Source organism: Mustela nivalis (genome assembly GCF_964662115.1).
Source record: "Mustela nivalis genome assembly, contig: HAP1_SCAFFOLD_1545, whole genome shotgun sequence".
Lineage (NCBI taxonomy): Eukaryota > Metazoa > Chordata > Mammalia > Carnivora > Mustelidae > Mustela > Mustela nivalis.
In genome coordinates this window covers 35,107-60,591 of record NW_028135119.1, presented here as the reverse complement: position 1 = coordinate 60,591, position 25,485 = coordinate 35,107, and the positions used below count along the sequence as shown (strand labels likewise).

At 49.5% G+C, this 25,485-nt stretch overlaps 2 long non-coding RNA genes across 2 annotated transcripts; both read right to left on the bottom strand.

The window, feature by feature from the left end:
* Positions 1 to 753: 753 nt before the first annotated feature.
* Positions 754 to 13,823, bottom strand: LOC309857922. Its single transcript, XR_014307967.1, has 4 exons — positions 13,793 to 13,823; positions 12,051 to 12,189; positions 8,082 to 8,291; positions 754 to 834 (listed from the first exon to the last, which is right to left on the bottom strand). It is a non-coding gene; the product is annotated as an uncharacterized lncRNA (long non-coding RNA).
* A 5,753-nt stretch (positions 13,824 to 19,576) lies between these two features.
* On the bottom strand, positions 19,577 to 25,210 carry LOC309857920. The gene is made up of 3 exons (XR_014307965.1): positions 25,180 to 25,210; positions 23,439 to 23,577; positions 19,577 to 19,692 (listed from the first exon to the last, which is right to left on the bottom strand). It is a non-coding gene; the product is annotated as an uncharacterized lncRNA (long non-coding RNA).
* Between the last annotated feature and the right edge of the window lie 275 nt (positions 25,211 to 25,485).

The following is a 25,485-nucleotide window of genomic DNA, read 5'->3' as shown; positions in this document are numbered from 1 at the left end:
GTGATGACTAGCTGAGGTAAGTTCCCACCAAAGCATGGAGGGCAGCCTATAGGGTCTCCAACGATTCCATTCTTGGGTACACATACTCTACCACTGGATTAGACTCAGGAACTCCTGCCTCATTTCGAAAGGACAGATTATGGCCCAAGAGATAGGATGTCACTTCTGAGGCTCGTAGAAAAAGACACTGGTCTCCACTTGTGCTAGCTCTCACTTGCTACCGTTGGTTTCGAGGGAAGCCACCAGCTCCTTGTGGGCTGTAATATGGAAAGGCTTATGTGGCAAGAAATGAATCTTTCCTGCTCACCGCAATGGAGGACTTCTGGCTGCTAAGAGCCACCCAAGTGAGCTCACCGGCAGATTTTCCCCCCAAGCAGCCTGGAGATGAATGAAGACCCACATGACTTCTTGACTGCAGCCTTGTGAGAGATCCTGAGACACAGGTCCCTGGCTAGATGCACCTGGATGCCTAGCCCAGGAACCATATGCAGTTATCAATTGGTGTTGTCGGAGGCTCTCTGGTTTGCAGAAAACATTCAAAATAGACACAAGGGTGAAGTCACAGTTTTGGCTGCTGACCCACCCCCTCTCTCCTGGGCTTAAAATTCCAGGGAAGTCAAGCGATGGTAGAAACCAATGAGAGATTAGGGTAAACAATGCAAGAAAGAGGACCTCTATTCTGTTCTCCATGTATCCTTCTGAGAGGACATGCCCTCACCTGATCCACCCGAGGAGACAACTGGCCGTGTGGACCAAGTCGGCTGAGAGCACTAGACCCAGCGTCGCAGAGCCTCCTTGAAGGCAGAGAAAGAGCCCAGAAGTTCCCTGGTACCCCTAAAGAAGGCACAGAAATTAGATGAGTTGAAAGCCTGGGACCTGGTCATTGGGCTTCTGGGCAAGACGGGTGATGACCTGTGGAAGGGACACTGCCTGCAAACCCTCTTGGACCAGACCCCACCTGTCTGCTTTGGGACACTGAGGATTAAGACGAGAGTGAACTAGTGTAGAATAGATGGTGTCCTAATGCTTGGCAGGTTTAAAGTGATTGAAATCGTTAGCATTTCTTTTCTCATCGTCCACAGAACCACCATTAGGGAGAAGGGACCTTCAAAGAAGCAAGAAGAGTTTATCACTTACAGCCCTGTCAAGTGTCAATATCCAACCACTCCAGTCCCTTCCACCCCCTTGGCAGCCCCAATGCTTTCATAAGGACACAGATACATTCCCCTACAGGCTTTGGAGCAAACGTTAAGTTTTGATTTCTCTAAGATAAATGCCATAGTGCCATGACCTGCTCCTAGGGCGGTAGCAAGTCTAGTTCTCTAAGAATCTGTGTGAAAGGGTTGAGCCACTATATTGGACACCTGAAATTGGTATTATAGTGCATGTTAACAGGAATGTAACTCACGGCTTTGAAAATGAAAAGAAACGGTTAACTGTTTTCAAGAGGCAGCTCTATCATTTTCCATTCCCAACTGCGATATGGAAGTGATCCAGTCATTCCACCTCCTGACTTGCATTTGGTAGTGGGGTCTCTCTCTCCCTCGCTGGCGCATTTGGTTTGTATCACTGTGATAGGTGTGCAGTGAGAGCTCACTGGAGTATTCATTTGAATAGCCCCAAAGGCAACTTTTTAATGTGATTTCCATAAGTCTACTCTTTGGTAAAGGTGGCAGGCCCTTTACATTTTTTTTTTTCCTTCTCTTTCCTTTTGCTAACTAGATTGCATGCTTACTTGGTAGTCCAATTGTGAGTTTCAATGCTTCAGACAGGAGTCCTGTATTAGCTATGTGATTTGGACCTACTTCCTCCAAGTTGGTAGCTTGCCTTTTGGGTCTTCTTAAGGAGGTTTCTCACACGGCCCAGATTTACAATTCTGATTGTTGGATAATGTCCAATTAATCAACTTTACCTTATGGAAAATTATTTGATGTTCAATTGGAGGATTCTTTAACTAGCTTTGCATACTGAAAATTTTTCCCCACATTTTCCCTATATGATTTATCATTTTCCATGTAGGGCAGTGATTAATTTTGAGCTACTTTTTAAACTATTATTTTTTTTTCTTTCTTTCTGGGAGAGTGAATATGTGCTTGAGCGGGCAGGGGCGTGGAGGGAGAAGGGACAACAGCATCATATAGCAGCACCGCCAGTGAGCGTGAATCCTGACTTTTTCCCGAGACCCTGAGAGCTTGACAAGAGCCGAAATCAAGAGCTGGCTGCCTCACAGGCTGACGCACCCAGGCACCCTGAGTTTAGTTTTGTATAGGGTTTGATATTTAGATTGTGGTAACCGGGCTCCTTGTCCTCCACCTCCTCCTCCGCTCTCCCGCTCCGTCTTCTGCTTCTCCTTCTTATTCTTTACATATGCATGTCCACTTGCTCTAGCACCATTTTTTCAAAACGATGTCACTCCTCCACTGAACTGCTTTTTACCTTTGTCAAGGCCCCACTGGACATATGGGTGTAGTTCTCTTTCTGGGTCCTTGATTCTGTTCCACTTATCGATCTTTATTCTGTTCCATTGGTCTAGCTCTTCAGCAACACCACACACTTTTGATTACTGTAGATGAATATCTTGATTTGGGTAGAAGGATTCTTCTGGTTTTCTTCTTTAGTTTTATTTTCTCCTCTTTTTTCTAAGTTCTAAAGTAGAGAGATTATAGTTTGAGACTCCATTTCTTCTTAGAGTTATAGAGAGAGAGAGAGAGAGAGAGACAGACACAGAGACAGACAGAGAGACAGGGAAGGGGTCAGAAAGAGAGAGAGATGATTAATCAGCCACCATGCCCAGCACCAGCACAATGCAGGTTCAGTCTCACTATCTCAAGGTTGACCTAGACCCGAGTCAAAATCAACAGTTGATGTATGCATTGAGTGCTATAAATTTAGCTTTCTGTTGATTTAGATGTGTCCCACAAATTTTAATACGTTGTATTTTCATTTTCCTTCACTTCAGTGCACTGAGATTTTATCTTTTGTCTCCTATAATCTAGAAAGTTACTTTCTACATGTTTAGATTTTGTTATCTTTCTCCCTTTGATATCTAGTTTCATTTTTAACTTTGTTTTATCAGTTTTAAAAGTTGAATTCCAAAACAATGCTATATAGGGTTGCATTTTTTCAGATACACAATATAGAGATTCACCTCCGCTGCCCAATGACTGTTAGCTCCTGATGCCAGGCACTGATTTGGGTTGGAGACTCGGGTGTACATCCCCCACCCCTACTCCCTTCAGCTCCTGTTGCCAGGCACTGGTTTGCATTGGAGACGGAACCCTCGTAGGGGTTCCAAGCAGTTTCTAGTGGCCGAGAGGACACTGGCGATCAGAGACAAAGCACCCAGGCTCTCGGGATCCAGCTGGTGGCCATTACAATATCTCCCCACACAGTTCTGGAGCCACTGTGGGCTCTCTGGGAGCTGCTGGGGGCTTCTGGGATGGTGATATACGAACGTTTGCCACATGGGCCACGAGACTCTGGGTTTGGCTGGGATATCCTCGTATGCACTGTGTTGGTGGTGTTCATTACAGTAAAGTGTGGACTCCGCTTAAAAGGAACAAAGGGGCACTGTGCCCAGAATGAAGTATCTAGAAAAGACATGGAGAAGACCGATCCAGATGCACCAGCCAGTGAAGCCGTTGCATCATCTGAGCACAAGGCCAGTCCTCTCCCGCTACAGATCCTTGCTCTGGCTGCCCTGAATCAAGATGTCGGGTACTTTTCTGTGGAAGATGCCACGCAATTGCTGAAGAGAGTTCGGCCATGGCTGTTGAAGAAGAGCCCTCACCAGCTCACCGATGAAAATCCCATCTGTGGAGCAGCCCAGGACGATGGAGAACCCCCTGCGAGGAATATGCCAGAAGACTTTGAGGACAGCCTTGATCTGCGGGGAAGTGCAGACCCTCTGTCTCAGGACATTGGCAGCTGTGGACTGAGAGTGTAGGAAGAGGCAGGGGAGGCAGGCAAGCAAGAGCTTCCTGATGGAGGTGTGCCGTGGCAGGCCCCCGCTGAGGGCCAGAGCCAACACCACACCCTCAGCCAGATCCTACTGACGGTGATGCATCTGCTAGAGCTCCTTCGAGATCATCTGGAAGGTGGGGGCTCAAGGAGGCAGGTGCAGACTGGCTCCTCCTCCACTGATCACGTGCCCCGTGGGAGCCCCCTGAATCAAGGAAAGCCATCCAGGGCACTGAAGAAGGCACGTCAGGGGAATGAAGAGCTCCCAGGAAACACAACAATCCACCAAGCTGAGCAAGTATCTTTTCACCAGCGAAACAGCCTCTTGGAAATGGAGATTCAGGAGTTGCACCTGAAGCTCGAGGCAGAGGAGCACCTCAAACACATGGAGATGAAGATGATGGAGGAGAAGGCACGCTGCCTGCAAGTAAAGAACGAACTTGTCAAGGGGCGAAGGAATGTATATGCCGCACACTGGAACTTAGGCCTCTACAAGATGATGGCCGAAGACCGACACCGAGAATGGCAGAGAATTTCCTCCTTGCATGACCCACAGCGCCTCTTGGTGGAGAACAGAAGTGAGGAGAGCCAGAAAGCTGTTCTGTGGGCAGAGAGGGAGTTCCAAAGGCTCAAGGAAGAAAACCATTGCCTCAGGCAGAAGCTGGCCAACTCTGGGACCAAGTTCCAGCCTGTCTCCAGGGGGGCTCCTGCTGTTGCTCCTGCTCCTGCTCCTGCTTCAGCTCCGGCTCCTGCTCCTGCTCTTCTGGGCACAGCCTCCAAATACCCTCAAGGGCCACAGGCTCCCATGAAAGCCCAGAAGCCCAAGAAGGGAGCAAGGGTGCACTGGCCAGACTCCAAGTTCTCGGATACCCTGCAGGTCTGATTCCCTTTCCCAGCAGCCACCAACACTCACAACCAGAGCACAAAAGCTCCTGGGCTTCCTTACCCCTTAAGCCACAACCATTGTTCCTTTTAGTGGAGATCCACCCTCATTATTAAACTGATGCTCCGTATCCCCTAAATCCATGTGAGAGAGCATTTTTCAATGTTAAGAACCCAAAAAATAAAACGATCCAATTGCTGATCCTACTGCGACTGAGAATTGATTGTATGAAGGGATTCTATGCCAAGCAACGAAGGGTTTTAAGTGTCCTTTACTGATCACTTAATTGTCCCAATAACCCAGTGGGTCATATACTACTGAGGTTCAGAGAGGGGACACAACTTGCCCCAAGATCACACAGCTAGTGAATTTCAGAGCTCCCATTCCAAGCCAAGGTTGTCTCAATACCCACTGATGTGAAAATAACTACCACTGCGACCACTACAATGACTTCTGCTTCTTCATTTCTGAGAGAGAGAAAGAGCGAGGGCACACACACATGCAAGCGGGGGAGGGGCAGGGAGAGAGAGATTCCTAGACAGCCTTCCCACTCAAGTGCACAACCAGACGCTGGGCTGGATTTCACAGACCATGGGACCACGCCCTGAGCCGAAATCAAGAGTCAGACGTTGACCTGACTAAGCCACACAGGCACCCTTCCCTTGTGCAAGGAACTTCTAGGCAAGCTGCTGTAAGGATCCCAGAAGGGCTTGACAAAATTTTCTCATAGGTCACGTTCCAGTTTGGATGCAAGGATTATGGTGATGCCTAGCTGAGGTAAAGTCCCAGCAAAGCATGGAGGGCAGCCTTTCAGGGTCTCCAACGATTCCCTTCTTGGGTACACATCGTTTTGTGTTCCATACTCTACCACTGGATTAGAGTCAGGAACTCCTGCCTCACTTCGAAAGGACAGAATATGGCCCGAGAGATAGATAGCATGTCCCTTCTGAGGCTCGTAGACAAAGACACTGGTCTCCTCTTGGGCTTGCTCTCGCTCCCTCACCATTGGTTTCGAGGGAAGCCGCCTGCTCCTTGTGGGCTGTATGATGGAGAGGCCCATGTGGCAAGGAATGAATATTTCTTGCTCACCGCAATGGAGGACCTCTGGCTGCTAGGAGCCACCCGAGTGAGCACACAAGCAGATTTCCCGCCAACAAGCCTGGAGATGACTGAAGACCCACATGACATCTTGACTGCAGCCCTGTGAGAGATCCTGAGACACGGGTCCCTGGCTAGATGCACCTGGATGCCTGGCCCACGGAAACCAAATGCGGTTATCAATTGGTGTTGTCGGAAGCCCTCTGGGTTGCGGAAAACATTCAAAAAAGACACAAGGGTGAAGCCACAGTTCTGGCTGCTGACCCACCCCCCTCTCCTAGGCTTGAAATTCCAGGGAAGTCAAGCCATGGTAGCAAGCACGGAGAGATTAGGGTAAACAATGCCAGAAAGAGGTCCTCTATTCTGTTCTCCATGTATCTCTCTGAGAGGACATGCCCTCACCTGATCCACCCGAGCCAATAGGTGGCCCATGCAGGAGGAGACAACTGGCCGTGTGGTCCAAGTCGGCTGAGAGCACTAGACCCAGCGTCGCAGAGCCTCCTTGAAGGCAGAAAAAGAGCCCAGAAGTTCCCTGGTGTCCCAAGAGAAGGCACAGAAATTAGATGAGTTGAAAGCCTGGGACCTGATCATTGGGCTTCTGGGCAAGAGGGGAGAAGGCCTGTGGAAGGGACACTGCCTGCAACCCCTCTTGGACCAGACCCCACCTGTCTGCTTTGGGATACTGAGGATTAAGACGAGAGTGAACTAGTGTAGAAGAGATGGTGTTCTAATGCTTGGCAGGTTGAAAGCGATTGAAATTGTTGACATTCCTATTCTCCTCGTCCTCAGGACCACCATTAAGGGGAAGGGTTCTTCAAAGAAGCAAGAGGAGTTTATCACTTACAGCAGCCCTGTCAAGTGTCAATATCCAACCACTCCAGTCCCTTCCAACCCCTTGGCAGCCCCAATGCTTTCATAAGGACACAGATACATTCCCCTACAGGCTTTGGAGCAAACGTTAAGTTTTGATTTCTCTAAGATAAATGCCATAGTGCCATGACCTACTCCTAGGGCGGTAGCAAGTCTAGTTCTCAAAGAATCTGTGTGGAAGGGTTGAGCCACTCTATTGGACACCTGAAATTGATATTATACTGCATGTGAACGGGGATGTAACTCACGGCTTGGAAAAGGAAAAGAAACTCTTAACTGTTTTCAAGAGTCAGCTCTATCATTTTCCATTCCCAACTGTGATGCGGGAGTGATCCAGTCATTCCACATCCTGCCTTGCATTTGGTGGTGGGGTCTCTCTCTCCCTCTCTGGCGCATTTGGTTTGAATCACTGTGATAGGTGTGCAGTGAGAGCTCACTGGAGTTTTCATTTGAATTGCCCCAATGGCAACTTTCTATGTGGTTTCCATCTGTCTACGCTTTGGTAAAGGTGGCAGGCCCTTTTCTCCCCCCCCCCTTCTATTTCCTTTTGCTAACTAGATTGCATGCTTACTTGGGCATCAAATTCTGAGTTTCCATGCTTCAGACAGGAGTCCTCTATTAGCTATGTGATTTGGACCTATTTCCTCCAAGTTGGTAGCTTGTCTTTTGGGTCTCCTTAAGGAAATCTTTCACACGGCACAGGTTTACAATTCTGATTGTTGGATAAAGTCTAATTAATCAACTTTACCTTAGGGAAAATAATTTGATGTTCGACTGGAGGATTTTTTACCTAGCTTTCCATTCTGGAAATTTTTCCCCACATTTTCCCTATAAGATTTATCATTTTCCATGTAAGGCAGTGATTAATTTTGAGCTACTTTTTAAAATACTCTTTTTTTCTTTTTTTCCTTTGGGAGAGTGAACATGTGCATGAGCGGGCAGGGGCCTGGAGGGAGAAAGGAAAAGAGCATCCTCAAGCAGCCTCGCCAGTGAGCTTGGAGCCTGACTTTGTCCCGGGACGCTGAGAGCTTCACAAGAGCCAAAATCAACAGCTGGCTGCCGCACAGGCTGACTCACCCAGGCAGCCTGAGTTAAGTTTTGTATAGGGTTTGATACTTAGATTGTGGTCCCGGACCTCCTCGTCCTCCACTTCCTTCTCCCCTCTCCCGCTCCCTCTTCTGCTTCTCCTTCTTCTTTGTCTATGCATGTCCACTTGCTCTAGCACCATTTATTCAAAACGCTGTCACTCCTCCACTGAACGGCTTTTTACCTTTGTCAAGGCCCCATTCGACATATGGGTGTAGTTCTCTTTCTGGGTCCTTGATTCTGTTCCACTTATCCATCTTTATTCTGTTCCATTGGTCTAGCTCTTCACCAACACCACGCACTTTTGATTACTGTAGACGAATATCTTGAAATGGGGTAGAAGGATTCTTCTGGTATTCTTCTTTAGTTTTAGTTTCTCCTCTTTTTCTAGGTTCTAAAATAGAAAGATTATAGTTTTGAGACTCCTTTTCTTTTTAGAGAGAGAGAGAGAGATAGACACAGAGACAGAGACAGAGACAGAGACAGAGAAAGGGAAGCGGTGCAGAAAGAGAGAGAGATGATTAAGCAGCCATCATGCCTAGCACCAGCACAATGCAGGTTCAGCCTCACTATCCCAAGGTTGACCATGACCCGAGTCAAAATCAAGAGTTGGACTAACTGACTGAGCCACCCAGATGCTTCTCCTCCTTTCTAATGTATGCATTGAGTGCTATAAATTGAGCTCTCTGTTGATTTAGCTGTGTCCCACCAATTTTAATACGTTGTAGTTTTATTTTCCTTCGGGTCAGTGCACTGAAATTTTATCTTTTGTCTCCGATAATCTAGAAAGTTACTTTCTACGTGTTTAGATTTTGTTATCTTTCTCCCTTTGATATCTAGTTTCATTTTTAACTTTTTTTTATAAGTGTCAAAGTTTAATTCCAAGACAATGCTACATAGGGTTGCATTTTTTTCAGGTACACAATATAGAGATTCTCCTCCGCTGCCCAACGACTATTAGCTCCTGTTGCCAGGCACTGATTTGCGTTGGAGTCTCGGGTGCACCTCCCCCACCCCTACTCCCTTCAGCTCCTGTAGCCAGGCACTGGTTTGCATTGGAGACGGAACCCTCGTAGGGGTTCCAGGCAGTTTCTAGTGGCCGAGAGGACACTGGTGATCAGAGACAAAGCCCCCAGGCTCTCTGGAGCCAGCTGGTGGCCATTACAATGTCTCCCCACACAGTTCTGGAGCCGCTGTGGGCTCTCCGGGAACAGCTGTGGGCTTCTGGGTTGCCGATAATCGAACGTTGGCCACATGGGCCACGAGACTCTGGGTTTGGCTGGGAGATCCTCGTGTGCACTGTGTTGCTGGTGTTCATTCCAGTAAAGTGTGGACTCCGCTTAAGAGGAAGAAAGGGGCACTGTGCCCAGAATGAAGTATCTGGAAAAGACATGGAGAAGACCGACCCGGATGCACCAGCCCATGGAGCCGTCGCATCATCGGAGCAGAAGGCCAGTCCTCTCCCGCTACAGATCCTTGCTCTGGCTGCCCTGAATCAAGATGTCGGGTACTTTTCTGTGGGAGACGCTACGCAACTGCTGAAGGGAGTTCGGCAAAGGCTGTTGAAGAAGAGCCCTCACCAGCTCACCAATGAAAATCCCATCTGTGGAGCCCCCCAGGACGATGGAGAACCCCCTGCGAGGAATATGCCAGAAGACTTCAAGGACAGCCCTGATCTGCGGGGAAGTGCAGACCCTCTGTCTCAGGACATTGGCAGCTGTGGACTGAGAGGGCAGGAAGAGGCAGGGGAGGCAGGCAGGCCAGAGCTTCCTGACAGAGGTGTGCCGTGGCAGGCCCCCGCTGAGGGCCAGAGCCAACACCACACCCTCAGCCAGATCCTACTGACGGTGATGCATCTGCTAGAGCTCCTTCGAGATCATCTGGAAGGTGGGGGCTCAAGGAGGCAGGTGCAGACTGGCTCCTCCTCCACTGATCACGTGCCCCGTGGGAGCCCCCTGAATCAAGGAAAGCCATCCAGGGCACTGAAGAAGGCACGTCAGGGGAATGAAGAGCTCCCAGGAAACACAACAATCCACCAAGCTGAGCAAGTATCTTTTCACCAGCGAAACAGCCTCCTGGAAAGGGAGATTCAGAAGCTGCACCTGAAGCTCGAGGCAGAGCCTAAGCTGTGCGAAGAGCACCTCAAACACCTGGAGAGGAAGATGATGGAGGAGAAGGCACGCTGCCTGCAAGTGAAGAACGAACTCGCCAAGGTGCGCAGGAAGGTGGATGCTGCCCACTGGAACTTAGGCCTCTACAAGAAGACGGCCGACGACCTGCACTGAGAATGGCAGAGAATCTCCTCCTTGCATGACCGAGAGCGCCTCCTGGTGGAGAACAGAAGTGAGGAGAGCCAGAAGGCTGTTCTGTGGGCAGAGAGGGAGTTCCAAAGGCTCAAGGAAGAAAACCATTGCCTCAGGCAGAAGCTGGCCAACTCTGGGCCCAAGGTCCAGCCTGTCTCCGGGGGGCCTCCTGCTCCTGCTCCTGCTCCTGCTCCTGCTCCTGCTCCAGCTCCAGCTCCTGCTCCTGCTCTTCTGGGCACAGCCTCCAAATGCCCTCAAGGGCCACAGGCTCCCCTCAAAGCCCAGAAGCCCAAGAAGGGAGCAAGGGTGCACTGGCCAGACTCCAAGTTCTCGGGTCCCCTGCAGGTCTGATTCCCTTTCCCAGCAGCCACCAACACTCACAACCAGAGCACAAAAGCTCCTGTGCTTCCTTACCCCTTCAGCCACACCCATTGCTCCTTTGACTGGAGATCCACCCCATTCTTGAACTGATGCTACCTATTCCCTATAGCCATGTGAGAGAGCATTTTTCATTGTTAAGGACCAGAAAAATAAAACGATCAAATTGCTGATCCTACTGCGACTGAGAATTGATTGTATGAAGGGATTCTATGCCAAGCAATGAAGGGTTTTAAGTGTCCTTTACTGATCACTTAATTGTCCCAATAACCCAGTGTGTCATAGACTACTGAGGTTCAGAGAGGGGACACAACTTGCCCCAAGATCACACAGTTGGTGAATTTCAGAGCTCCCATTCCAAGCCAAGGTTGTCTCATTACCCACTGATGTGAAAATAACTACCACTCCTACCACTACGATGACGTCTGCTTCTTCATTTCTGAGAGAGAGAAAGAGCGAGGGCACACACACATGCAAGCGGGGGAGGGGCAGGGAGACAGAGACTCCTAGACAGCCTTCCCACTCAAGTGCACAACCAGACGCAGGGCTGGATTTCACAGACCATAGGACCACGCCCTGAGCCTAAATCAAGAGTCAGACGTTGACCTGACTAAGCCACACAGGCACCCTTCCCTTGTGCAAGGAACTTCTAGGCAAGCTGCTGTAAGGATCCCAGAAGGGCTTGACAAAATTTTCTCATAGGTCACGTTCTAGTTTGGATGCAAGGATTATGGTGATGCCTAGCTGAGGTAAAGTCCCAGCAAAGCATGGAGGGCAGCCTTTCAGGGTCTCCAACGATTCCCTTCGTGGGTACACATCGTTTTGTGTTCCATACTCTACCACTGGATTAGAGTCAGGAACTCCTGCCTCACTTTGAAAGGACAGAATATGGCCCAAGAGATAGATAGCATGTCCCTTCTGAGGCTCGTAGACAAAGACACTGGTCTCCTCTTGGGCTTGCTCTCGCTCCCTCACCATTGGTTTCGAGGGAAGCCGCCTGCTCCTTGTGGGCTGTATGATGGAGAGGCCCATGTGGCAAGGAATGAATATTTCTTGCTCACCGCAATGGAGGACCTCTGGCTGCTAGGAGCCACCCGAGTGAGCACACAAGCAGATTTCCCGCCAACAAGCCTGGAGATGACTGAAGACCCACATGACATCTTGACTGCAGCCGTGTGAGAGATCCTGAGACACGGGTCCCTGGCTAGATGCACCTGGATGCCTGGCCCACGGAAACCATATGCGGTTATCAATTGGTGTTGTCGGAAGCCCTCTGGGTTGCGGAAAACATTCAAAAAAGACACAAGGGTGAAGCCACAGTTCTGGCTGCTGACCCACCCCCCTCTCCTGGGCTTGAAATTCCAGGGAAGTCAAGCGATGGTAGCAACCACTGAGAGATTAGGGTAAACAATGCCAGAAAGAGGTCCTCTATTCTGTTCTCCATGTATCTCTCTGAGAGGACATGCCCTCACCTGATCCACCCGAGCCAATAGGTGGCCCATGCAGGAGGAGACAACTGGCCGTGTGGTCCAAGTCGGCTGAGAGCACTAGACCCAGCGTCGCAGAGCCTCCTTGAAGGCAGAAAAAGAGCCCAGAAGTTCCCTGGTGTCCCTAGAGAAGGCACAGAAATTAGATGAGTTGAAAGCCTGGGACCTGGTCATTGGGCTTCTGGGCAAGAGGGGAGATGGCCTGTGGAAGGGACACTGCCTGCAACCCCTCTTGGACCAGACCCCACCTGTCTGCTTTGGGATACTGAGGATTAAGACGAGAGTGAACTAGTGTAGAAGAGATGGTGTTCTAATGCTTGGCAGGTTTAAAGCGATTGAAATTGTTGACATTCCTATTCTCCTCGTCCTCAGGACCACCATTAAGGGGAAGGGGCCTTCAAAGAAGCAAGAGGAGTTTATCACTTACAGCAGCCATGTCAAGTGTCAATATCCAACCACTCCAGTCCCTTCCACCCCCTTGGCAGCCCCAATGCTTTCATAAGGACACAGATACATTCCCCTACAGGCTTTGGAGCAAACGTTAAGTTTTGATTTCTCTAAGATAAATGCCATAGTGCCATGACCTACTCTTAGGGCGGTAGCAAGTCTAGTTCTCAAAGAATCTGTGTGGAAGGGTTGAGCCACTCTATTGGACACCTGAAATTGATATTATACTGCATGTGGACGGGAATGTAACTCACGGCTTGGAAAAGGAAAAGAAACTCTTAACTGTTTTCAAGAGTCAGCTCTATCATTTTCCATTCCCAACTGTGATGCGGGAGTGATCCAGTCATTCCACATCCTGCCTTGCATTTGGTGGTGGGGTCTCTCTCTCCCTCTCTGGCGCATTTGGTTTGAATCACTGTGATAGGTGTGCAGTGAGAGCTCACTGGAGTTTTCATTTGAATTGCCCCAATGGCAACTTTCTATGTGGTTTCCATCTGTCTACGCTTTGGTAAAGGTGGCAGGCCCTTTACTTTTTCCCCACCCCCCTTCTATTTCCTTTTGCTAACTAGATTGCATGCTTACTTGGGGATCAAATTCTGAGTTTCCATGCTTCAGACAGGAGTCCTCTATTAGCTATGTGATTTGGACCTATTTCCTCCAAGTTGGTAGCTTGTCTTTTGGGTCTTCTTAAGGAGGTCTTTCACATGGCACAGATATACAATTCTGATTGTTGGATAAAGTCTAATTAATCAACTTTACCTTAGGGAAAATAATTTGATGTTCGACTGGAGGATTCTTTACCTAGCTTTCCATTCTGGAAATTTTTCCCCACATTTTCCCTATAAGATTTATCATTTTCCCTGTAAGGCAGTGATTAATTTTGAGCTACTTTTTAAAATACTCTTTTTTTCTTTTTTTCCTTTGGGAGAGTGAACATGTGCATGAGCGGGCAGGGGCCTGGAGGGAGAAGGGAAAAGAGCATCCTCAAGCAGCCTCGCCAGTGAGCTTGGAGCCTGACTTTGTACGGGACGCTGAGAGCTTGACAAGAGCCAAAATCAAGAGCTGGCTGCCGCACAGGCTGCCTCACCCAGGCAGCCTGAGTTAAGTTTTGTATAGGGTTTGATACTTAGATTGTGGTCCCCGGCCTCCTCGTCCTCCACCTCCTCCTCCCCTCTCCCGCTCCCTCTTCTGCTTCTCCTTCTTCTTTGCCTATGCATGTCCACTTGCTCTAGCACCATTTATTCAAAACGCTGTCACTCCTCCACTGAACGGCTTTTTACCTTTGTCAAGGCCCCATTCGACATATGGGTGTAGTTGTCTTTCTGGGTCCCTGATTCTGTTCCACTTATCCATCTTTATTCTGTTCCATTGGTCTGCTCTTCACCAACACCACGCACTTTTGATTACTGTAGACGAATATCTTGAAATGGGGTAGAAGGATTCTTCTGGTTTTCTTCTTTAGTTTTAGTTTCTCCTCTTTTTCTAGGTTCTAAAATAGAAAGATTATAGTTTTGAGACTCCTTTTCTTTCTAGAGAGAGAGAGAGAGATAGACACAGAGACAGAGACAGAGACAGAGAAACGGAAGCGGTGCAGAAAGAGAGAGAGATGATTAAGCAGCCACCATGCCCAGCACCAGCACAATGCAGGTTCAGCCTCACTATCCCAAGGTTGACCATGACCCGAGTCAAAATCAAGAGTTGGACTAACTGACTGAGCCACCCAGATACTCCTCCTCCTTTCTAATGTATGCATTGAGTGCTAAAAATTGAGCTCTCTGTTGATTTAGGTGTGTCCCACCAATTTTAATACGTTGTAGTTTTATTTTCCTTCGGGTCAGTGCACTGAAATTTTATCTTTTGTCTCCGATAATCTAGAAAGTTACTTTCTACGTGTTTAGATTTTGTTATCTTTCTCCCTTTGATATCTAGTTTCATTTTTAACTTTTTTTTATAAGTGTCAAAGTTTAATTCCAAGACAATGCTACATAGGGTTGCATTTTTTTCAGGTACACAATATAGAGATTCTCCTCCGCTGCCCAACGACTGTTAGCTCCTGTTGCCAGGCACTGATTTGCGTTGGAGTCTCGGGTGCACCTCCCCCACCCCTACTCCCTTCAGCTCCTGTTGCCAGGCACTGGTTTGCATTGGAGACGGAACCCTCGTAGGGGTTCCAAGCAGTTTCTAGTGGCCGAGAGGACACTGGTGATCAGAGACAAAGCCCCCAGGCTCTCTGGAGCCAGCTGGTGGCCATTTCAATGTCTCCCCACACAGTTCTGGAGCCGCTGTGGGCTCTCCGGGAACAGCTGTAGGCTTCTGGGTTGCCGATAATCGAACGTTGGACACATGGGCCACGAGACTCTGGGTTTGGCTGGGAGATCCTCGTGTGCACTGTGTTGCTGGTGTTCATTCCAGTAAAGTGTGGACTCCGGTTAAGAGGAAGAAAGGGGCACTGTGCCCAGAATGAAGTATCTGGAAAAGACTTGGAGAAGACCGACCCGGATGCACCAGCCCATGGAGCCGTCGCATCATCGGAGCACAAGGCCAGTCCTCTCCCGCTACAGATCCTTGCTCTGGCTGCCCTGAATCAAGATGTCGGGTACTTTTCTGTGGGAGACGCTACGCAACTGCTGAAGGGAGTTCGGCAAAGGCTGTTGAAGAAGAGCCCTCACCAGCTCACCGATGAAAATCCCATCTGTGGAGCAGCCCAGGACGATGGAGAACCCCCTGCGAGGAATATGCCAGAAGACTTCAAGGACAGCCCTGATCTGCGGGGAAGTGCAGACCCTCTGTCTCAGGACATTGGCAGCTGTGGACTGAGAGGGCAGGAAGAGGCAGGGGAGGCAGGCAGGCCAGAGCTTCCTGACGGAGGTGTGCCGTGGCAGGCCCCCACTGAGGGCCAGAGCCAACACCACACCCTCAGCCAGATCCTACTGACGGTGATGCATCTGCTAGAGCTCCTTCGAGATCATCTGGAAGGTGGGGGCTCAAGGAGGCAGGTGCAGACTGGCTCCTCCTCCACTGATCACGTGCCCCGTGGGAGCCCCCTGAATCAAGGAAAGCCATCCAGGGCACTGAAGAAGGCACGTCAGGGGAATGAAGAGCTCCCAGGAAACACAACAATCCACCAAGCTGAGCAAGTATCTTTTCACCAGCGAAACAGCCTCCTGGAAAGGGAGATTCAGAAGCTGCACCTGAAGCTCGAGGCAGAGCCTAAGCTGTGCGAAGAGCACCTCAAACACCTGGAGAGGAAGATGATGGAGGAGAAGGCACGCTGCCTGCAAGTGAGAACGAACTCGCCAAGGTGCGCAGGAAGGTGGATGCTGCCCACTGGAACTTAGGCCTCTACAAGAAGATGGCCGATGACCTGCACCGAGAATGGCAGAGAATCTCCTCCTTGCATGACCGAGAGCGCCTCCTGGTGGAGAACAGAAGTGAGGAGAGCCAGAAGGCTGTTCTGTGGGCAGAGAGGGAGTTCCAAAGGCTCAAGGAAGAAAACCATTGCCTCAGGCAGAAGCTGGCCAACTCTGGGCCCAAGGTCCAGCCTGTCTCCGGGGGGCCTCCTGCTCCTGCTCCTGCTCCTGCTCCAGCTCCAGCTCCTGCTCCTGCTCTTCTGGGCACAGCCTCCAAATGCCCTCAAGGGCCACAGGCTCCCCTCAAAGCCCAGAAGCCCAAGAAGGGAGCAAGGGTGCACTGGCCAGACTCCAAGTTCTCGGGTCCCCTGCAGGTCTGATTCCCTTTCCCAGCAGCAACCAACACTCACAACCAGAGCACAAAAGCTCCTGTGCTTCCTTACCCCTTCAGCCACACCCATTGCTCCTTTGACTGGAGATCCACCCCATTCTTGAACTGATGCTACCTATTCCCTATAGCCATGTGAGAGAGCATTTTTCATTGTTAAGGACCAAAAAAATAAAACGATCAAATTGCTGATCCTACTGCGACTGAGAATTGATTGTATGAAGGGATTCTATGCCAAGCAATGAAGGGTTTTAAGTGTCCTTTACTGATCACTTAATTGTCCCAATAACCCAGTGTGTCATAGACTACTGAGGTTCAGAGAGGGGACACAACTTGCCCCAAGATCACACAGCTAGTGAATTTCAGAGCTCCCATTCCAAGCCAAGGTTGTCTAATTACCCACTGATGTGAAAATAACTACCACTCCTACCACTACGATGACTTCTGCTTCTTCATTTCTGAGAGAGAGAAAGAGCAAGGGCACACACACATGCAAGCGGGGGAGGGGCAGGGAGACAGAGACTCCTAGACAGCCTTCCCACTCAAGTGCACAACCAGACGCTGGGCTGGATTTCACAGACCATGGGACCACGCCCTGAGCCAAAATCAAGAGTCAGACGTTGACCTGACTAAGCCACACAGGCACCCTTCCCTTGTGCAAGGAACTTCTAGGCAAGCTGCTGTAAGGATCCCAGAAGGGCTTGACAAAATTTTCTCATAGGTCACGGTCTACTTTGGATGCAAGGATTATGGTGATGCCTAGCTGAGGTAAAGTCCCAGCAAAGCATGGAGGGCAGCCTTTCAGGGTCTCCAACGATTCCCTTCGTGGGTACACCTCGTTTTGTGTTCCATACTCTACCACTGGATTAGAGTCAGGAACTCCTGCCTCACTTTGAAAGGACAGAATATGGCCCGAGAGATAGATAGCATGTCCCGTTTGAGGCTCGTAGACAAAGACACTGGTCTCCTCTTGGGCTTGCTCTCGCTCCCTCACCATTGGTTTCGAGGGAAGCCGCCTGCTCCTTGTGGGCTGTATGATGGAGAGGCCCATGTGGCAAGGAATGAATATTTCTTGCTCACCGCAATGGAGGACCTCTGGCTGCTAGGAGCCACCCGAGTGAGCACACAAGCAGATTTCCCGCCAGAAGCCTGGAGATGACTGAAGACCCACATGTCATCTTGACTGCAGCCTTGTGAAAGATCCTGAGACACAGGTCCCTGGCTAGATGCACCTGGATGCCTGGCCCACGGAAACCATATGCGGTTATCAATTGGTGTTGTCGGAAGCCCTCTGGGTTGCGGAAAACATTCAAAAAAGACACAAGGGTGAAGCCACAGTTCTGGCTGCTGACCCACCCCCCTCTCCTGGGCTTGAAATTCCAGGGAAGTCAAGCGATGGTAGCAACCACTGAGAGATTAGGGTAAACAATGCCAGAAAGAGGTCCTCTATTCTGTACTCCATGTATCTCTCTGAGAGGACATGCCCTCACCTGATCCACCCGAGCCAATAGGTGGCCCATGCAGGAGGAGACAACTGGTCGTGTGGTCCAGTCGGCTGAGAGCACTAGACCCAGCGTCGCAGAGCCTCCTTGAAGCCAGAAAAAGAGCCCAGAAGTTCCCTGGTGTCCCTAGAGAAGGCACAGAAATTAGATGAGTTGAAAGCCTGGGACCTGGTCATTGGGCTTCTGGGCAAGAGGGGAGATGGCCTGTGGAAGGGACACTGCCTGCAACCCCTCTTGGACCAGACCCCACCTGTCTGCTTTGGGATACTGAGGATTAAGACGAGAGTGAACTAGTGTAGAAGAGATGGTGTTCTAATGCTTGGCAGGTTTAAAGCGATTGAAATTGTTGACATTCCTATTCTCCTCGTCCTCAGGACCACCATTAAGGGGAAGGGGCCTTCAAAGAAGCAAGAGGAGTTTATCACTTACAGCAGCCATGTCAAGTGTCAATATCCAACCACTCCAGTCCCTTCCACCCCCTTGGCAGCCCCAATGCTTTCATAAGGACACAGATACATTCCCCTACAGGCTTTGGAGCAAACGTTAAGTTTTGATTTCTCTAAGATAAATGCCATAGTGCCATGACCTGCTCCTATGGCGGTAGCAAGTCTAGTTCTCAAAGAATCTGTGTGGAAGGGTTGAGCCACTCTATTGGACACCTGAAATTGATATTATACTGCATGTGAACGGGAATGTAACTCACGGCTTGGAAAAGGAAAAGAAACTCTTAACTGTTTTCAAGAGTCAGCTCTATCATTTTCCATTCCCAACTGTGATGCGGGAGTGATCCAGTCATTCCACATCCTGCCTTGCATTTGGTGGTGGGGTCTCTCTCTCCCTCTCTGGCGCATTTGGTTTGAATCACTGTGATAAGTGTCCAGTGAGAGCTCACTGGAGTTTTCATTTGAATTGCCCCAATGGCAACTTTCTATGTGGTTTCCATCTGTCTACGCTTTGGTAAAGGTGGCAGGCCCTTTACTTTTTCCCCACCCCCCTTCTATTTCCTTTTGCTAACTAGATTGCATGCTTACTTGGGGATCAAATTCTGAGTTTCCATGCTTCAGACAGGAGTCCTCTATTAGCTATGTGATTTGGACCTATTTCCTCCAAGTTGGTAGCTTGTCTTTTGGGTCTTCTTAAGGAGGTCTTTCACATGGCACAGATATACAATTCTGATTGTTGGATAAAGTCTAATTAATCAACTTTACCTTAGGGAAAATAATTTGATGTTCGACTGGAGGATTCTTTACCTAGCTTTCCATTCTGGAAATTTTTCCCCACATTTTCCCTATAAGATTTATCATTTTCCCTGTAAGGCAGTGATTAATTTTGAGCTACTTTTTAAAATACTCTTTTTTTTCTTTTTTTCCTTTGGGAGAGTGAACATGTGCATGAGCGGGCAGGGGCCTGGAGGGAGAAGGGAAAAGAGCATCCTCAAGCAGCCTCGCCAGTGAGCTTGGAGCCTGACTTTGTCCCGGGACGCTGAGAGCTTGACAAGAGCCAAAATCAAGAGCTGGCTGCCGCACAGGCTGCCTCACCCAGGCAGCCTGAGTTAAGTTTTGTATAGGGTTTGATACTTAGATTGTGGTCCCCGGCCTCCTCGTCCTCCACCTCCTCCTCCCCTCTCCCGCTCCCTCTTCTGCTTCTCCTTCTTCTTTGCCTATGCATGTCCACTTGCTCTAGCACCATTTATTCAAAACGCTGTCACTCCTCCACTGAACGGCTTTTTACCTTTGTCAAGGCCCCATTCGACATATGGGTGTAGTTCTCTTTCTGGGTCCCTGATTCTGTTCCACTTATCCATCTTTATTCTGTTCCATTGGTCTGCTCTTCACCAACACCACGCACTTTTGATTACTGTAGACGAATATCTTGAAATGGGGTAGAAGGATTCTTCTGGTTTTCTTCTTTAGTTTTAGTTTCTCCTCTTTTTCTAGGTTCTAAAATAGAAAGATTATAGTTTTGAGACTCCTTTTCTTTCTAGAGAGAGAGAGAGAGATAGACACAGAGACAGAGACAGAGACAGAGACAGAGAAACGGAAGCGGTGCAGAAAGAGAGAGAGATGATTAAGCAGCCACCATGCCCAGCACCAGCACAATGCAGGTTCAGCCTCACTATCCCAAGGTTGACCATGACCCGAGTCAAAATCAAGAGTTGGACTAACTGACTGAGCCACCCAGATGCTCCTCCTCCTTTCTAATGTATGCATTGAGTGCTAAAAATTGAGCTCTCTGTTGATTTAGCTGTGTCCCATCAATTTTAATACGTTGTAGTTTTATTTTCCTTCGGGTCAGTGCACTGAAATTTTATCTTTTGTCTCCGATAATCTAGAAAGTTACTTTCTACGTGTTTAGATTTTGTTATCTTTCTCCTTTTGATATCTAGTTTCATTTTTAACTTTTTTTTATAAGTGTCAAAGTTTAATTCCAAGACAATGCTACATAGGGTTGCATTTTTTTCAGGTACACAATATAGAGATTCTCCTCCGCTGCCCAACGACTGTTAGCTCCTGTTGCCAGGCACTGATTTGCGTTGGAGTCTCGGGTGCACCTCCCCCACCGCTACTCCCTTCAGCTCCTGTTGCCAGGCACTGGTTTGCATTGGAGACGGAACCCTCGTAGGGGTTCCAAGCAGTTTCTAGTGGCCGAGAGGACACTGGTGATCAGAGACAAAGCCCCCAGGCTCTCTGGAGCCAGCTGGTGGCCATTTCAATGTCTCCCCACACAGTTCTGGAGCCGCTGTGGTCTCTCCGGGAACAGTTGTGGGCTTCTGGGTTGCCGATAATCGAACGTTGGCCACATGGGCCACGAGACTCTGGGTTTGGCTGGGAGATCCTCGTGTGCACTGTGTTGCTGGTGTTCATTCCAGTAAAGTGTGGACTCCGCTTAAGAGGAAGAAAGGGGCACTGTGCCCAGAATGAAGTATCTGGAAAAGACATGGAGAAGACCGACCCGGATGCACCAACCCATGGAGCCGTCCCATCATCGGAGCACAAGGCCAGTCCTCTCCCGCTACAGATCCTTGCTCTGGCTGCCCTGAATCAAGATGTCGGGTACTTTTCTGTGGCAGACGCTACGCAACTGCTGAAGGGAGTTCGGCAAAGGCTGTTGAAGAAGAGCCCTCACCAGCTCACCGATGAAAATCCCATCTGTGGAGCCCCCCAGGACGATGGAGAACCCCCTGCGAGGAATATGCCAGAAGACTTCAAGGACAGCCCTGATCTGCGGGGAAGTGCAGACCCTCTGTCTCAGGACATTGGCAGCTGTGGACTGAGAGGGCAGGAAGAGGCAGGGGAGGCAGGCAGGCCAGAGCTTCCTGATGGAGGTGTGCTGTGGCAGGCCCCCGCTGAGGGCCAGAGCCATCACCACACCCTCAGCCAGATCCTACTGACGGTGATGCATCTGCTAGAGCTCCTTCGAGATCATCTGGAAGGTGGGGGCTCAAGGAGGCAGGTGCAGACTGGCTCCTCCTCCACTGATCACGTGCTCCGTGGGAGCCCCCTGAATCAAGGAGAGCCATCCAGGACACTGAAGAAGGCACGTCAGGGGAATGAAGAGCTCCCAGGAAACACAACAATCCACCAAGCTGAGCAAGTATCTTTTCACCAGCGAAACAGCCTCCTGGAAAGGGAGATTCAGAAGCTGCACCTGAAGCTCGAGGCAGAGCCTAAGCTGTGCGAAGAGCACCTCAAACACCTGGAGAGGAAGATGATGGAGGAGAAGGCACGCTGCCTGCAAGTGAAGAACGAACTCGCCAAGGTGCGCAGGAAGGTGGATGCTGCCCACTGGAACTTAGGCCTCTAAAAGAATATGGCCGACGACCTGCACCGAGAATGGCAGAGAATCTCCTCCTTGCATGACCGAGAGCGCCTCCTGGTGGACAACAGAAGTGAGGAGAGCCAGAAGGCTGTTCTGTGGGCAGAGAGGGAGTTCCAAAGGCTCAAGGAAGAAAACCATTGCCTCAGGCAGAAGCTGGCCAACTCTGGGCCCAAGGTCCAGCCTGTCTCCGGGGGGCCTCCTGCTCCTGCTCCTGCTCCTGCTCCAGCTCCAGCTCCTGCTCCTGCTCTTCTGGGCACAGCCTCCAAATGCCCTCAAGGGCCTCAGGCTCCCCTGAAAGCCCAGAAGCCCAAGAAGGGAGCAAGGGTGCACTGGCCAGACTCCAAGATCTCGGGTCCCCTGCAGGTCTGATTCCCTTTCCCAGCAGCCACCAACACTCACAACCAGAGCACAAAAGCTCCTGTGCTTCCTTACCCCTTCAGCCACACCCATTGCTCCTTTGACTGGAGATCCACCCCATTCTTGAACTGATGCTACCTATTCCCTATAGCCATGTGAGAGAGCATTTTTCATTGTTAAGGACCAAAAAAATAAAACGATCAAATTGCTGATCCTACTGCGACTGAGAATTGATTGTATGAACGGATTCTATGCCAAGCAACGAAGGGTTTTAAGTGTCCTTTACTGATCACTTAATTGTCCCAATAACCCAGTGTGTCCTATACTACTGAGGTTCAGAGACGGGACACAACTTGCCCCAAGATCACACAGCTAGTGAATTTCAGAGCTCCCATTCCAAGCCAAGGTTGTCTCATTACCCACTGATGTGAAAATAACTACCACTCCTACCACTACGATGACTTCCGCTTCTTCATTTCTGAGAGAGAGAAAGAGCAAGGGCACACACACATGCAAGCGGGGGAGGGGCAGGGAGAGAGAGATTCCTAGACAGCCTTCGACTCAAGTGCACAACCAGACGCTGGGCTGGATTTCACAGACCATGGGACCACGCCCTGAGCCAAAATCAAGAGTCAGACGTTGACCTGACTAAGCCACACAGGCACCCTTCCCTTGTGCAAGGAACTTCTAGGCAAGCTGCTGTAAGGATCCCAGAAGGGCTTGACAAAATTTTCTCATAGGTCACGTTCTAGTTTGGATGCAAGGTTTATGGTGATGCCTAGCTGAGGTAAAGTCCCAGCAAAGCATGGAGGGCAGCCTTTCAGGGTCTCCAACGATTCCCTTCGTGGGTACACCTCGTTTTGTGTTCCATACTCTACCACTGGATTAGAGTCAGGAACTCCTGCCTCACTTTGAAAGGACAGAATATGGCCCGAGAGATAGATAGCATGTCCCGTCTGAGGCTCGTAGACAAAGACACTGGTCTCCTCTTGGGCTTGCTCTCGCTCCCTCAACCTTGGTTTCGAGGGAAGCCGCCTGCTCCTTGTGGGCTGTATGATGGAGAGGCCCATGTGGCAAGGAATGAATATTTCTTGCTCACCGCAATGGAGGACCTCTGGCTGCTAGGAGCCACCCGAGTGAGCACACAAGCAGATTTCCCGCCAACAAGCCTGGAGATGACTGAAGACCCACATGACATCTTGATTGCATCCTTGTGAGAAATCCTGAGACACAGGTCCCTGGCTAGATGCACCTGGATGCCTGGCCCACGGAAACCATATGCGGTTATCAATTGGTGTTGTCGGAAGCCCTCTGGGTTGTGGAAAACATTCAAAAAAGACACAAGGGTGAAGCCACAGTTCTGGCTGCTGACCCACCCCCCTCTCCTGGGCTTGAAATTCCAGGGAAGTCAAGCGATGGTAGCAAGCACTGAGAGATTAGGGTAAACAATGCCAGAAAGAGGTCCTCTATTCTGTTCTCCATGTATCTCTCTGAGAGGACATGCCCTCACCTGATCCACCCGAGCCAATAGGTGGCCCATGCAGGAGGAGACAACTGGCCGTGTGGTCCAAGTCGGCTGAGAGCACTAGACCCAGCGTCGCAGAGCCTCCTTGAAGGCAGAAAAAGAGCCCAGAAGTTCCCTGGTGTCCCTAGAGAAGGCACAGAAATTAGATGAGTTGAAAGCCTGGGACCTGGTCATTGGGCTTCTGGGCAAGAGGGGAGATGGCCTGTGGAAGGGACTCTGCCTGCAACCCCTCTTGGACCAGACCCCACCTGTCTGCTTTGGGATACTGAGGATTAAGACGAGAGTGAACTAGTGTAGAAGAGATGGTGTTCTAATGCTTGGCAGGTTTAAAGCGATTGAAATTGTTGACATTCCTATTCTCCTCGTCCTCAGGACCACCATTAAGGGGAAGGGGCCTTCAAAGAAGCAAGAGGAGTTTATCACTTACAGCAGCCATGTCAAGTGTCAATATCCAACCACTCCAGTCCCTTCCACCCCCTTGGCAGCCCCAATGCTTTCATAAGGACACAGATACATTCCCCTACAGGCTTTGGAGCAAACGTTAAGTTTTGATTTCTCTAAGATAAATGCCATAGTGCCATGACCTACTCTTAGGGCGGTAGCAAGTCTAGTTCTCAAAGAATCTGTGTGGAAGGGTTGAGCCACTCTATTGGACACCTGAAATTGATATTATACTGCATGTGAACGGGAATGTAACTCACGGCTTGGAAAAGGAAAAGAAACTCTTAACTGTTTTCAAGAGTCAGCTCTATCATTTTCCATTCCCAACTGTGATGCGGGAGTGATCCAGTCATTCCACATCCTGCCTTGCATTTGGTGGTGGGGTCTCTCTCCCTCTCTGGCGCATTTGGTTTGAATCACTGTGATAGGTGTGCAGTGAGAGCTCACTGGAGTTTTCATTTGAATTGCCCCAATGGCAACTTTCTATGTGGTTTCCATCTGTCTACGCTTTGGTAAAGGTGGCAGGCCCTTTACTTTTTCCCCACCCCCCTTCTATTTCCTTTTGCTAACTAGATTGCATGCTTACTTGGGGATCAAATTCTGAGTTTCCATGCTTCAGACAGGAGTCCTCTATTAGCTATGTGATTTGGACCTATTTCCTCCAAGTTGGTAGCTTGTCTTTTGGGTCTTCTTAAGGAGGTCTTTCACACGGCACAGATTTACAATTCTGATTGTTGGATAAAGTCTAATTAATCAACTTTACCTTAGGGAAAATAATTTGATGTTCGACTGGAGGATTCTTTACCTAGCTTTCCATTCTGGAAATTTTTCCCCACATTTTCCCTATAAGATTTATCATTTTCCATGTAAGGCAGTGATTAATTTTGAGCTACTTTTTAAAATACTCTTTTTTTCTTTTTTTCCTTTGGGAGAGTGAACATGTGCATGAGCGGGCAGGGGCCTGGAGGGAGAAGGGAAAAGAGCATCCTCAAGCAGCCTCGCCAGTGAGCTTGGAGCCTGACTTTGTCCCGGGACGCTGAGAGCTTGACAAGAGCCGAAATCAAGAGCTGGCTGCCGCACAGGCTGCCTCACCCAGGCAGCCTGAGTTAAGTTTTGTATAGGGTTTGATACTTAGATTGTGGTCCCCGGCCTCCTCGTCCTCCACCTCCTCCTCCCCTCTCCCGCTCCCTCTTCTGCTTCTCCTTCTTCTTTGCCTATGCATGTCCACTTGCTCTAGCACCATTTATTCAAAACGCTGTCACTCCTCCACTGAACGGCTTTTTACCTTTGTCAAGGCCCCATTCGACATATGGGTGTAGTTGTCTTTCTGGGTCCCTGATTCTGTTCCACTTATCCATCTTTATTCTGTTCCATTGGTCTGCTCTTCACCAACACCACGCACTTTTGATTACTGTAGACGAATATCTTGAAATGGGGTAGAAGGATTCTTCTGGTTTTCTTCTTTAGTTTTAGTTTCTCCTCTTTTTCTAGGTTCTAAAATAGAAAGATTATAGTTTTGAGACTCCTTTTCTTTTTAGAGAGAGAGAGAGAGATAGACACAGAGACAGAGACAGAGACAGAGACAGAGAAA